The sequence below is a fragment of the Salmo salar genome, chromosome 10 (genome assembly GCF_965601325.2).
Source record: "Salmo salar chromosome 10, fSalSal1, whole genome shotgun sequence".
Lineage (NCBI taxonomy): Eukaryota > Metazoa > Chordata > Actinopteri > Salmoniformes > Salmonidae > Salmo > Salmo salar.
Genome location: NC_138300.1, coordinates 112,000,301 through 112,014,320, shown reverse-complemented (window position 1 = coordinate 112,014,320; position 14,020 = coordinate 112,000,301).

Genomic DNA, 14,020 nt, shown 5'->3' with positions numbered 1-14,020 from the left:
ACGATCAATTATGATCTGCCCAATTCTGTTCTACCATGAGAATAAAAAAATAAATCCATACTAACTTCTACCACATCCTCAAAACCCTCCCCAACAATTGGCCGAGCGTCGCCCGGGTTAGGCGCCATTGTAAATAAGAATTTGTTCTTAACTGATTTGCCTAGTTAAATAAAAGGTAAAAAAAAACAAAAAAAACTACCCCATTAAACTTTATCTACATGCTGAAACACTCCATCCTTAGGATTGTCAACAACCATTTCAATAGTAAATTTTTTTTGTTTTACCTTTATCTAACTAGGCAAGTCTTATTTACAATGACCCCAGCCAAACCCAGACGACGCTAGGCCAATTGTGCGCCGCCCTATGGGACTTCCAATCGCTGCCAGTTGTGATACAGCCTGGAATCAAACCAGGGTCTGAAGTGACGCCTCAAGCACTGAGATGCGGTGCCTTAGACCGCTGCGCCACTTGGGAGCCCATCTGTTACCCCCAATATCTCTTTTGCTGTCTCAGTGGAGGCTCCTCAAAGGAGGAAGGGGAGGAATAAAAATGGTAAAACATTTAAAGTTATCCTTTTCAGATTAAACTATACTAAATATAAATCACATGGCACCAAATAAATAATTAAAATACACTACTTTGCAAAGGTCTACAGTAGCCTCAACAGCACACAGCAGGGTAGCGCCATGGTGTAGCCGAAGAACAGCCAGCTTCCGTCCTCCTCTGTGTACATTGACTTCAAATTAAAACCTAGGAGGCTCATGGTTCTCACCCCATACCATAGACTTACACAGTAATTATGACAACTTACGGAGGACGTCCTCCAACATATCAGAGCTCTTGCAGCGGGAACTGACATGTTGTCCACCCAATCAAAGGATCAGTTGTTTAGTTAATTTTCATGCCAATCTCCTTTGCATTAGCGTAGCCTCTCCTGTAGCCTATCAACTATGTGTCGGTCTATCCCTGTTCTCTCCTCTCTGCACAGGCCATACAAACGCTTCACATCGCGTGGCCGCTGCCACTCTAACCTGGTGGTCCCAGCGCACACGACCCACGTGGAGTTCCAGGTCTCCGGCAGCCTCTGGAACTGCCAGTCTGCGGCCAACAAGGCAGAGTTCATCTCAGCCTATGCTACCCTCCAGTCCCTCGACTTCTTGGCGCTGACGGAAACATGGATTACCACAGAAAACACTGCTACTCTTACTGCTCTCTCCTCGTCTGACCACGTGTTCTCGCACACCCCGAGAGCATCTGGTCAGCGGGGTGGTGGCACTGGAATCCTCATCTCTCCCAAGTGGACATTCTCTCTTTCTCCCCTGACCCATCTGTCCATCTCCTCCTTTGAATTCCATGCTGTCACAATCACTAGCCCATTCAAGCTTAACATCCTTACCATTTATCGCCCTCCAGGTTCCCTTGGAGAGTTCATCAATGAGCTTGACGCCTTGATAAGTTCCTTTCCTGAGGATGGCTCACCCCTCACAGTTCTGGGTGACTTTAACCTCCCTACGTCTACCTTTGACTCATTTCTCTCTGCCTCCTTCTTTCCACTCCTCTCCTCTTTTGACATCACACTCTCACTGTCTCCCCCTACTCACAAGGCAGGCAATACGCTTGACCTCATCTTCACTAGATGCTGTTCTTCTACTAATCTCACTGCAACTCCCCTCCAAGTCTCCGATCACTACCTTGTATCCTTTTCCCTCTCGCTCGCTCTCCAACACTACTCACTCTGCCCCTACTCAGATGGTATTGCGCCGTCGCAACCTTCGCTCTCTCTCTCCTGCTACTCTCTCCTCTTCCATCCTATCATCTCTTCCCTCTGCTCAATCCTTCTCCAACCAATCTCCTGATTCTGCCTCCTCAACCCTCCTCTCCTCCCTTTCTGCATCCTTTGACTCTCTATGTCCCCTATCCTCCCGACCGGCTCGGTCCTCCCCTCCTGCTCCGTGGCTTGACGACTCATTGCGAGCTCACAGAACAGGGCTCCGAGCAGCCGAGCGGAAATGGAGGAAAACTAGCCTCCCTGCGGACCTGGCATCTTTTCACTCCCTCCTCTCTACATTTTCCTCCTCTGTTTCTGCTGCTAAAGCCACTTTCTACCACTAACTTCCTAGCATCTGCCTCTAACCCTAGGAAGCTCTTTGCCACTTTCTCCTCCCTCCTGAATCCTCCTCCCCCTCCCCCCTCCTCCCTCTCTGCGGATGACTTCGTCAACCATTTTGAAAAGAAGGTCGACGACATCCGATCCTCGTTTGTTAAGTCAAACGACACCGCTGGTCCTGCTCACATTGCCCTACCCAATGCTTTGACCTCTTTCTCCCCTCTCTCTCCAGATGAAATCTTGCGTCTTGTGACGGCCGGCCGCCCAACAACCTGCCCGCTTGACCCTATCCCCTCCTCTCTTCTCCAGACCATTTCCGGAGACCTTCTCCCTTACCTCACCTCGCTCATCAACTCATCCTTGACCGCTGGCTACGTCCCTTCCGTCTTCAAGAGAGCGAGAGTTGCACCCCTTCTCAAAAAACCTACACTCGATCCCTCCGATGTCAACAACTACAGACAAGTATCCCTTCTTTCTTTTCTCTCCAAAACTCTTGAACGTGCCGTCCTTGGCCAGCTCTCCTGCTATCTCTCTCAGAATGACCTTCTTGATCCAAATCAGTCAGGTTTCAAGGCTGGTCATTCAACTGAGAGTGCTCTTCTCTGTGTCACGGAGGCTCTCCGCACTGCTAATGCTAACTCTCTCTCCTCTGCTCTCATCCTTCTAGACTTATCTGCCGCCTTTGATACTGTGAACCATCAGATCCTCCTCTCCACCCTCTCCGAGTTGGGCATCTCCGGCGCGGCTCACTCTTGGATTGCGTCCTACCTGACAGGTCGCTCCTACCAGGTTGCGTGGCGAGAATCCGTCTCCGCACCACGTGCTCTCACCACTGGTGTCCCCCAGGGCTCAGTTCTAGTCCCTCTCCTATTCTCGCTATACACCAAGTCACTTGGCTCTGTCATATCCTCACATGGTCTCTCCTATCATTGCTACGCAGACGACACACAATTAATATTCTCCTTTCCCCCTTCTGATAACCAGGTGGTGAATCGCATCTCTGCATGTCTGGCAGACATATCAGTGTGGATGACGGATCACCACCTCAAGCTGAACCTCGGCAAGACGGAGCTGCTATTCCTCCCGGGGAAGGACTGCCCTTTCCATGATCTCGCCATCACGGTGGACAACTCCACTGTGTCCTCCTCCCAGAGTGCTAAGAGCCTCGGCGTGACCCTGGACAACACCCTGTCGTTCTCCGCTAACATCAAGGTGGTGACCCGATCCTGTAGGTTCATGCTCTACAGCATTCACAGAGTATGACCCTGCCTTACACAGGAAGCGGCGCAGGTCCTAATCCAGGCACTTGTCATCTCCCGTCTGGATTACTGCAACTCCCTGTTGGGGGGGCTCCCTGCCTGTGCCATTAAACCCCTACAACTCATCCAGAACGCCGCAGCCCATCTGGTGTTCAACCTTCCCAAGTTCTCTCACGTCACCCCGCTCCTCCGCACACTCCACTGGCTTCCAGTTGAAGCTCGCATCTGCTACAAGACCATGGTGCTTGCCTATGGAGCTGTGAGGGGAACGGCACCTCCGTACCTTCAGGCTCTGATCAGGCCCTACACCCAAACAAGGGCACTGCGTTCATCCACCTCTGGCCTGCTGGCCCCCCTACCTCTGCGGAAGCACAGTTCCCGCTCAGCCCAGTCAAAACTGTTTGCTGCTCTGGCACCCCAATGGTGGAACAAGCTCCCTCACGACGCCAGGACAGCGGAGTCAATCACCACCTTCCGTAGACACCTGAAACCCCACCTCTTTAAGGAATACCTGGGATAGGATAAAGTAATCATTCTAACCCCCCCCCCCCCCCCCAAAAAAAAGATATAGATGTACTATTGTAAAGTGGTTGTTCCACTGGTATCATAAGGTGAATGCACCAATTTGTAAGTCGCTCTGGATAAGAGCGTCTGCTAAATGACGTAAATGTAAATGTAAATGTAATCAGAGAATACATCTAGTACTGAAATGCATAAGCTACAGCTAGCTAACACTGCAGTGTGAAAAAGGTTGTTGAGTAGTTGACTCAAAGACAGTAGTTGAACAATTTTATTTATTAAAAAATGAAGGAGAAGCAAGAGAGAAATAAAATGTAATTTTTTTTCACTTTCAGTTTGATTTACTTAGCTAGCAAATGCAGCTAGCTAACTTAGCCTACTGAAAACCCCTGCTCAAACAGAGGGATGCTATGTTAGCTAGCTGGCTATGACTTTCCAACACAACACTGGAACTCTTCCAAGTCAAGGTAAGCTTTTGGTTTGACTCATTTTTCTGCCACCGGGGCCCAGGGGCGAAAATCTGATATCAACTTTGGAGGGGACAATTACATGAAATTTTCTCAAGAGCAATTCCTGAGGGGTCACCAAAAGTAGTGCTGTAACACATAGCCTACATTGTAATATGGTAAATGTATATTGAGGAACCAAAGAAATAAGGTGTTTGCCGTACTCCTAACTACCGGTACCCAAAACTACACAACTAATCACAACAGCAATACCATTGCCTTTAACAAATCTTAGTTCAGTCACCAGTTTAAGTTGAGAGTGGGGGTATCCATGGCATTTTCCAATTGTGTTCCTATTTTACAAGTCAAACAAATTGAGAACCTTTCATAATGTTGCCAAACAAAGACTCAACAAACTTACCTGAGACTCCCTGTCTCTGCCAGTCTGTCCCTGCATATCTGTCCCCAACTCTGCTGTCTGTGTGCCATCTGTTGCCTGCTCTGCCTAATGACATCATTGTGAAACATTTCCATTAGAATTTCATTGCTTTCTTATAAACATTTTATCAACTAGTCTTTGAGATATTAGGCTACTAGGGTTCTTACTATGCATTTTGGTGTATTGAAAAATACTCTGATGTCCGTCTTTTATTTTTCTGCCATTTTTCTACCTGGCTGGCTGGCTGGCTACACACACAGTGTGTAGGTTATTTACAGTAGGAGATGGGCTTCTATCATCTTCAATCATTCTATTTGGGCTTCGATCTAAAAGGTAGCTAGCAAATGTGAAACGGATTAAAATGACAAGAGTTGACAGCTGTATGAGTTCACCATTTACACAACATATGCTGCAACCTTTTGTAATTTTAATAGTTTAATAGTTTAATAGTTTGGCTGGCTTCCAACAATAGCTGAATTTGCAAAGCTAGCGGGCACCAATTCCGTTTCAGTGGTGTTTGCTATAATCTTTGCTACCCGGGTTAAATAAAGGTGAAATAAAATAAATAAATAAAAGTTGCCTTGCGACAATTTAGCTTTTGCAACGAGACCATTAAATATATTTAAGACAATGGTAGAAGAGAGTGTAGTTCTGTTCAGTTTGGACTTCAGTTTATCGCTAACCTTATCACAGGGACTTTGAAGCACTAACTTACCTCATCTGCATGCTGATCTTGGAATAAATTGACGATAGCAAAGATTCCATCTTTGACGAGGCCACATAAATGGAATAATTACTAGCTAGCGTAATAGTTAATATTTACCCGCTAGCTCTGCATATTCAGCTAGTGTGTGTGCGCGATTGACTGGATTAACCTCACGTCAGTTACGTTCATTGAGTGCCTTTCAGACAGTGGATACCACCCCTCTGTTACCTTGCCAACTAAGTAACTGGCAGTGGATCAAACCATTGTGAGGCAAAGGGTGGGGGGGGTCGCAATCTTTTGAAACTTAAAAACGCGCTATTAAGTGTCTATAATCAGCACAATTGCTTTCATTGCGTATTATTAATATTATTTAAATTACATAGTTATGTTTCAGTGATATATTGGGGGGGACAAATCATATTTTTCCCAGGATGGGAAAAATGTGTCCCCCCCGTCCCCCCCGGGATTTCCGCCCCTGCCGGGGCCCACCGGTGTAACTGCTTACTGACTGTACACTAACATTACTGCATGACTGTAGCAGGTTTACTAACGAGTTAGTTCTATTAGCTATGATGACTATGACGTTACTTTAGCTAATATGGTGACAACGATGTAGGCTGTGTGTAGCGGTTTGGCTTTTTCGCCTGGTCACATACAGCTGATGTGTTGTGCATTGAAGTCCACAAGTGAAGGGACAAGGTGAGAGGAGGAGAGCGCATATATGCGAGAAGTAAAACAACGTGGCTGCTATGAAAGTGAACTGTGTTAACACGTGATCAGGGGTGTATTCATTCCTCCGATTCTGTTGAAAACATTTCTTAAATGGAAGCAAACGGAACAAAACAGGGATAAACATACCTGAATTTGTCCAATAGAAACTTGTTTGCAAATGTTGGACTAATGATAGGGAAAATTGAGAATCATGTAGTAGCCTAAACTTATCGCTTTTACATTGAACTGGGTGAATGAAATATGAATCCAATATGCAGTAATAGAAATAAGGCCATGCTCATGAAAAAAAAAAGTTTGTCTTCCCTCATCTTAAACGGCACTGACCACCACTGGTCTCCACAATAACCTTCAACCTGGCATTTCTGCTTTCCACAACCCGAGTAATATTGTTAACACCAGCCTGACATTAGGTCCACTTACTACAGGAGCAGCCATGGAAGCTCCATCATTCCACACTGTAGTTCCACCAATCTGTCTTACAGCCTCTGCATACGATACATCATGTATTACGTCTCAGGAAAAGACCCAGATGCAGACAGTTCAAATAATGGACGATTATTATATAAACAGGGGGCAGGCAAAGGACAGGTCAAGGGCAGGCAGGGGTCGGTAGTCCAGGGCAGAGTCCCTAAGGTACAGAGCGGCAGGCAGGCTCAGGGGCAGGCAGAGGTCAGTAATCCAGGGCAGTGGCAAAAGGTACAGAACGGCAGGCAGGATCAGGACAGGCAGAAAGATCAAAACCGGGACAACTACGAAACAGGAGTACGAAATACACGCTGGTAGGCTTGACAAGACGAACTGGCAACAGACAAACAGAGAACACAGGTATAAATGCACAGGGGATAATGGGGAATATGGGGCGACAAGCACAAAGACAGGTGAAACAGACCAGGGTGTGACATGATTAATTCTATACCTCTGAGCCTCTCTCTGCTCCTGGCATCCACCAAACGCTGCACTATGTCCCCCCCACAATTACAATACCTTCACATTGCTCCCACATTCACCATAATCATGTTACCCTCCACACTTGGCACATATTTTCCTTTACATTGAACAGCTACATGTCCCATTATTTGGCATTTAGAACGCTGCAATGGGGATGGGACAAATTCTCTGACATTGAAAGTAAGGAATCCTACCTGTACTTTCCCAGACATAACCTTCTCAAACCTCAGCAGCACTGATAGGCTTTCACTTATTTGACCTTCTTTCCTACTGATCAACCTTTTGGCCTCAATCCCTATTCCTCCCTTCACATGTTCTTCAATATCATCTATGGACATAGATGTGTCTATAGTGATGACTCCCCTCAATCTAACATATCCACCAGGGAACTGGCTTTTAAGCGTTTTCATTTTCATTATCTTCTCTTGCTGAGTCTGGCTACCACAAAATATGAACAATATACCATTTCCAATGAACCAAGCTAATTTGACTTCACCTACCTCCTTCTCTACGGCATTAGTTAGTCGGACAGGGTCTAAGTAAGGACCTGTGGTCTCATTAAACACTAACACCCCTTTCCACTCCAACACATCATTGCTCTTGCCTCCGGGATGACCAGGGATGTTCTCTTTTTAAGTGCGTGAATGGAACATTTTCCTGTTCAAAATGTAACAAGTACTTTTGCATGTCAGGGAAAGTATATAGAGTAAAAAGTACACTATTTTCTTTAGGAATGTATTAAAGTAGTCAGAACTATAAATAGTAAAGTACAGACACCTCAAAAAACGACTTAAGGTTTGGGTATTTGTACACCACTGTTCATTTAGAAGTGCAACAATTTATGTAGCAGCTGCTGATTGCTACTTTAAACCATTTTCAGTTTTGTTAAATGTCGTTAATTAGCATATTGCGCGGAGTAGTGCGGATGAAAAGGAGAAAAGGTTGGTGAAGCAACAGCTGTGCTGGAATGAGAACAATATGGGTGTCAGTTCTGATAGTATGGAGCGGGAGGGTGAGGGTCAAGGAACCGAATGGTCGGTAGTGGAAAGACGGGAAGAAGAGAGATTGTGATACAGAAAGCAGTGGAGCGTCTAGTAAAGAAAGCATAAAGAGGGCCAAGGTAGGAAGCTCTGATCTGGCGGATCACTAAACATATGCTTCATTTGTAAATTGTGTCTGAGTGTTCCCCTGACTATCCGTAAATAAAATAAAAACAAGAAAATGGCACTGTCTGGTTTGCTTAATATAAGGAATTTGAAATGAGTTATACTTTTACTTTTGATACTTAAGTATATTTAAAACCAAAGACTTTGAGACTTTTACTCAAAAAAAGTATTTTACTTTCATTTTCTATTAAGATATCTTTACTTAAGTATGACAATTGGGTACTTTTTCCACCACTGTAAATTAATGATATATATCCATTGATTCTTGAAGAATATAACTTATAAATGTCTCATGAGCTTAGTTCAACTGTCGTACCACATCATAACCCAAAATATAAGCTTGTTTTACTCCAATGTTCGTAGACAAAATACATGTAAACAAACACTTATAACCTCAAAACATGGTTAAAACTATAATTTTGATATAATGTATGGTCAGGCTTTGCATCCATAGCTCTGTCTATGAATTTGAAAAGTGGTTACATTTCTCCAGCCCCATGCCTTAGCTTTTTACCGAAACAGGGGTAGGGAGTATGTTTTGTTTTTGTTTCTACTGCTGATTGCCACTTTAACCATAATGCTCTCTTATCTCACAGAACAATAATGATGTAGAGATAAGTGACTCCTCAGGCTTCTTGAAACCTAATTGGGAATTCCCCATTACAGTGCCTCCCACCAGTCAGCCTAGGCCCATGTCAGGACAGCACCATCACTACGCCCAACACCCTTGTGTCCTACAGCCAGCTCTGGATAAGTTGGAGATACTTGAGGCAGTGGAAAAAGAGATGGAGAGGAAATGGAAGGAGTTGCAGAGGAAGTCTCCAGCACATACTGTGCCTTTGGAAAGTATTCAGACCCCTTGACTTTTCCCATATTTTGTTAGATTACAGTCTTATTCTAAAATTGATTCAATTGTTTTTTTCCTCATCGAACTACACACAATACCCAATAATGGCAAAACATTTTTTGCAAATGTATTACAAATAGTAAACTGAAATATGACATTTACATAAGTATTCAGACCCTTTAATCAGTACTTTGTTGAAGCACCTTTGGCAGTGATTACAGCCTTGAGTATGACGCTACAAGCTTGGCACACCTGTATTTGGGGAGTTTTTCCAATTCTTCTCTGCAGATCCTCCCAAGCTCTGTCAGGTTGGATGGGGAACATTGCTGCACAGCTATTTTCAGGTCTCTCCAGAGATGTTCGATCAGTTTAAGTCCGGGCTCTGGCTGGGCGACTCATTCAGAGACTTGTCCCGAAGCCACTACTGTTTTGTCTTGGCTGTGTCCTTAGGGTTGTTGTCCTGTTGGAAGGTGAACCTTAACCCCAGTCTGAGGTCCTGAGAGCTCTGGAGCAGGTTTTCATTAAGGATATCTCTGTACTTTGCTCCGTTCATCTTTGCTTCAATCCTAACTAATCTCCCAGTACCTGCCGCTGAAACACATCCCCACAGCATGATTCTGCCACCACCATGCTTCACCGTAAGGATGGTGCCAGGTTTCCTCCAGACGTGACACTTGGCATTCAGGCCAAAGAGTCCAATATTGGTTTCATCAGACCAGAGAATCTTCTTTTCCATGGCCTGAGAGTCTTTAGGTGCCTTTTGGCAAACTCCAAGCAAGCTGTAATGTGCCTTTTACTGAGGAGTGGCTGCCGTCTGACCACTCTGCCATAAAGGCCTGATTGGTGGAGTGCTGCAGAGATGGTTGTCCTTCTGGAAGTTTCTCCCATCTCCACAGAGGAACTGCAGAGCTCTGTCAGAGTGACCCTTGGGTTCTTGTTCACCTCCCTGACCAAGGCCCTTCTCCCCCGATTGCTCAGTTTGGCCGGGCAGCCAGCTCTAGGAAGAGTCTTGGTGGTTCCAAACATCTTCAATTTAAGAATGATGGAGGCCACTGTGTTCTTGGGAACCTTCAATGCTGCAGAAATGTTTTGGTACCCTTCCCCGGATCTGTGCCTAGACACAATCCTGTCTCAGAGCTCTACGTACAATTCCTTCGACCTCATGGCATGGTTTTTGTTCTGACATGCACTGTCAATTGTGTGATCTTATTTAGACAGGTGTGTGCCTCCAATCAAGTTGTAGAAATATCTCAAGGATGCTCAATGGAAACAGGATGCACCTGAGTACTTATGTAAATAAGTTATTTCTGTTTAGAATTTCTGCGCAAAATTTTCTCAAAAGCTGTTTTCGCTTTGTAAATATGAGGTATTGTGTGTAGATTGCTGAGGAAATGTTTTTATTTAATCAATTTTAGAATAAGGCTGTAATGTAACAAAATGCGGAAAAAGTCAAGGGGTCTGAATATTTTCCGAAGGCACTGTATAATCCAGAAAATGGAGCAGGAGATGTTAATGATGATGAAGACAATAAATGAGGAGAGGGAGAACCACAGGGTCAGGATACTTGAAACTGTGGAAAAAATTTACAAAGATGCAGAGCGCAGGTGAGAAGGGATATAACAGTGAGGAGCAATTGACAGAAATTAGTTATCAAGGAAGAGAAAAACAGGGAAGAACAGGAAGAGAACAAATTGATAGAACAGATGAAAGAAAGTCAGAAATGTCTAGATGAAATGAAGATAAAACAGGCTGAGGGATTTAAGATTGGCAGAGATAAAGAAAGGAAAATAGGGGATGAAGATGTTGGGGAAGGAAAAGAAAAGGAGGAAAAACTCAGGTTGGATGGAAGAAAAAAGAAAGAGAAAGAGAAGATTAAGAACCTAGAGAAGGAGAGGAAATAAACAGAAAAGGAGGAGAAATGTGAATTGAAAGAAGAGAAAAAAAAGAGAAAAGGAGATATTGAAGATCCTTGAGAATGAGATTAAGGAACAACAACTGGATGAGAAACCTAGGTTTGAAGCAGAGAATAAAGAACCTGGAGAAATTAAAAGAAAAGGATAAGAAAAGTTTGGCTGAAGCAGAGAAAAAAAGAGAAGATGAGAAGAAGCGCCTGGAGAAAGAGAAGAAGAATAACAAAAAAGCTGAGAAAAGGTTGGCTGAAGCTGAGAAAAGGTAAGCTGATAAGCGTCTTAGAACCAAAGCTAACTGCTGTGTTTGTGTTACAGTGATTTGGACTGAACTTCCCAGAAATGTTGGATGATGTCGCAAGGAGAAAAGTAAATAAGAAGGCAGAGGGGGAGAAAAGTAAATAAGAGGAATAAATGGTGGGATGTGGGGGGTGCAGGGGGAAGAACATTTTTAAAGAAGAACCTAGGGGATTCAGAGGGAATAAAAAATAAAAAAGGACAACCACCACCCGTTCATGTCATTGGCTCGTTGCTTTCTTCTATACATATTCTCATTTAGTTTGATGCCAAGTTTCACGGTTATTTGCCATCAGCTTCCAATGGCTATTCTGCTGCAGCTCCTCATCCTTCTGCTGTTTCTTCTGTCTCTTTTTGAGCTGAACCATCTTGGCTTCCTGGACACTCTTGAGGACTTTGATGGCATTGTCCATCAGAGTCACTTTCTCTCTGAGGAGAACCACATTCTGAGATTCGGTGGGTGCCACTGAACAGGATGTATGGAAGGAGATGACCTTGTCAAAAAGTAAAATAAATAAACTTTTGAACCAAATATTGTTACATACAATTGCACAATGATGATGAAGCTCAGAGCTTATGAAATGTATATATAGTAATTCATTCTACATCAAATTAAGTTCTGTGAAAAATTAAGTTCCTACTGACAGTAAGGAGTCCTTGGACCAGGCATACACTCTCCTTGGACCAGGTCGTCCTGTATGTGGACATCCTGTTGAGGCAAAATAAAACAATCAATATATAGCCAAAATCATTTACTTTACAATATATTAGACAGATTTTGTTTGAGACAAAGCATCTAAAGATTTAACTTACTTAAAATATTAAATGGCAAATAATTCACACATTTCACAGTTAGTTATACTTCTTGAACAGCTGTATGCAGGGCCGGCCCTAGCCTTTTGGGAGCCCAAAGCAAACATTATAGTGGCCCCCCTCTTGACAGCGGAGAGAAAAACAAATACGTTTTAGAGTTAATTTCCTGCAATTCTACACATTTTTCCATGACTTTCCCAGTGTAATATGATATCTGAGTGAGTGTTAATTAACCAAATTTATAGGGGCCCCCTGGCGGTCAGGACCCCTGGGCACATACCCTGTGTGCCCGGTCGGTAATTAGACCATGATTACTACAAGTTTAGATAGCTGGCTAGACTAATTTACCAATCTAAAATGTTTTTGCTGACATGGGCCAATTGAGTGACTGTCAGTGACTGACATACATGTAACAAGATAGAAACTGCTGATGCACACCCACATTTCAAAATTTTACTTGATGTATTCTACTATTATAACTCTCAACAGTAAGTTGAGACCCCAACTGAGCTCCCCCCCCCAAAAAAATACAAAATGTTAAAAAATATGGTCGGGCACGTGGGGCCCCAAGTGGTCGCTTATGTTGCTTATGCCTAGGGCCGGTCCTGGCTGTGCTACAGCTACTTTTCTTCTGAAAAGTCTAATCTTTTTGCAATCCAACACAACATGCTCCTCTATGATGGAACAGGATCATGTTGATTATTTGTGTCCTTTTATTATGACAGGACACAAATACACGGAACAAAAATATAAACGCAACATGCAACAATATCAAAGATTTTACTGAGTTACAGTTCATATAAGGAATAAGTAAATTGAAATAAATTGTTGATCAGGCTGTTGATTGTGGCCTGTGGAATGTTGTCCCACTCCTCTTCAATGGCTGAGCGAAGTTGTTGGACATTGACGGGAACTGGAACACGCTGTCATACACGCCGATCCAGAGCATCCCAAACATGCTCAAATCAAATCAAAGTTTATTTGTAGATCTTACAGTGAAATACTTACTTATAAGCCCTAACCAACAGTGCAATGTTTAAGAAAAAAATAGGTATTAGGTAAACAATAGATAAGTAAAGAAATAAAAAAAAAACTGTAAAATGACAGTGAAATTAACAGTAGCGAGGCTATATACTGGTGGTACTGGTACAGAGTGAATGTGCGGGTGCACCGGTTAGTCGGGCTAATTGAGGTAATATGCCTTGCAAAAGTATTCATCTCCCCTTGGTGTTCTTTCTATTTTGTTGCATTACAACCTGTAATTTAAATTGATTTATATTTGGATTTCATGTAATGGATATACACAAAATAGTCAACATTTGTGAAGTGAAAAAAATGTATTGTTTAAAAAAATTCCAAAAAGAACAAATGTAAAAGTGGTGTGTGCACATGTATTCACCCCCTTTGCTATGAAGCCCCTAAATAAGATCAATTACCTTCAGAAGTCACATAATTAGTTCAATAAAGTCCACCTGTGTGCAATCTAAGTGTCACATAATGTATCACATGATCTCAGTTTATATACACCTGTTCTGAAAGGCCCCAGAGTCTGCAACACCACTAAGCAAGGGGCACCATCAAGCAAGCAGCACCATGAAGACCAAGGAGCTCGCCAAACATGTCAGAGACAAAGTCGTGGAGAAGTACAGATCAGGGTTGGGTTATAAAAAAATATCAGAAATGTTGAAAATCCCACAGAGCACCATTAAATCCATTATTAAAAAAATGGAAAGAATATGGCACCACAACAAACCTGCCAAGAGAGGGCCGCCCACCAAAACTCACAGACCAGGCAAGGAGGGCATTAATCAGAGAGGCAACAAAGAGACCAAAG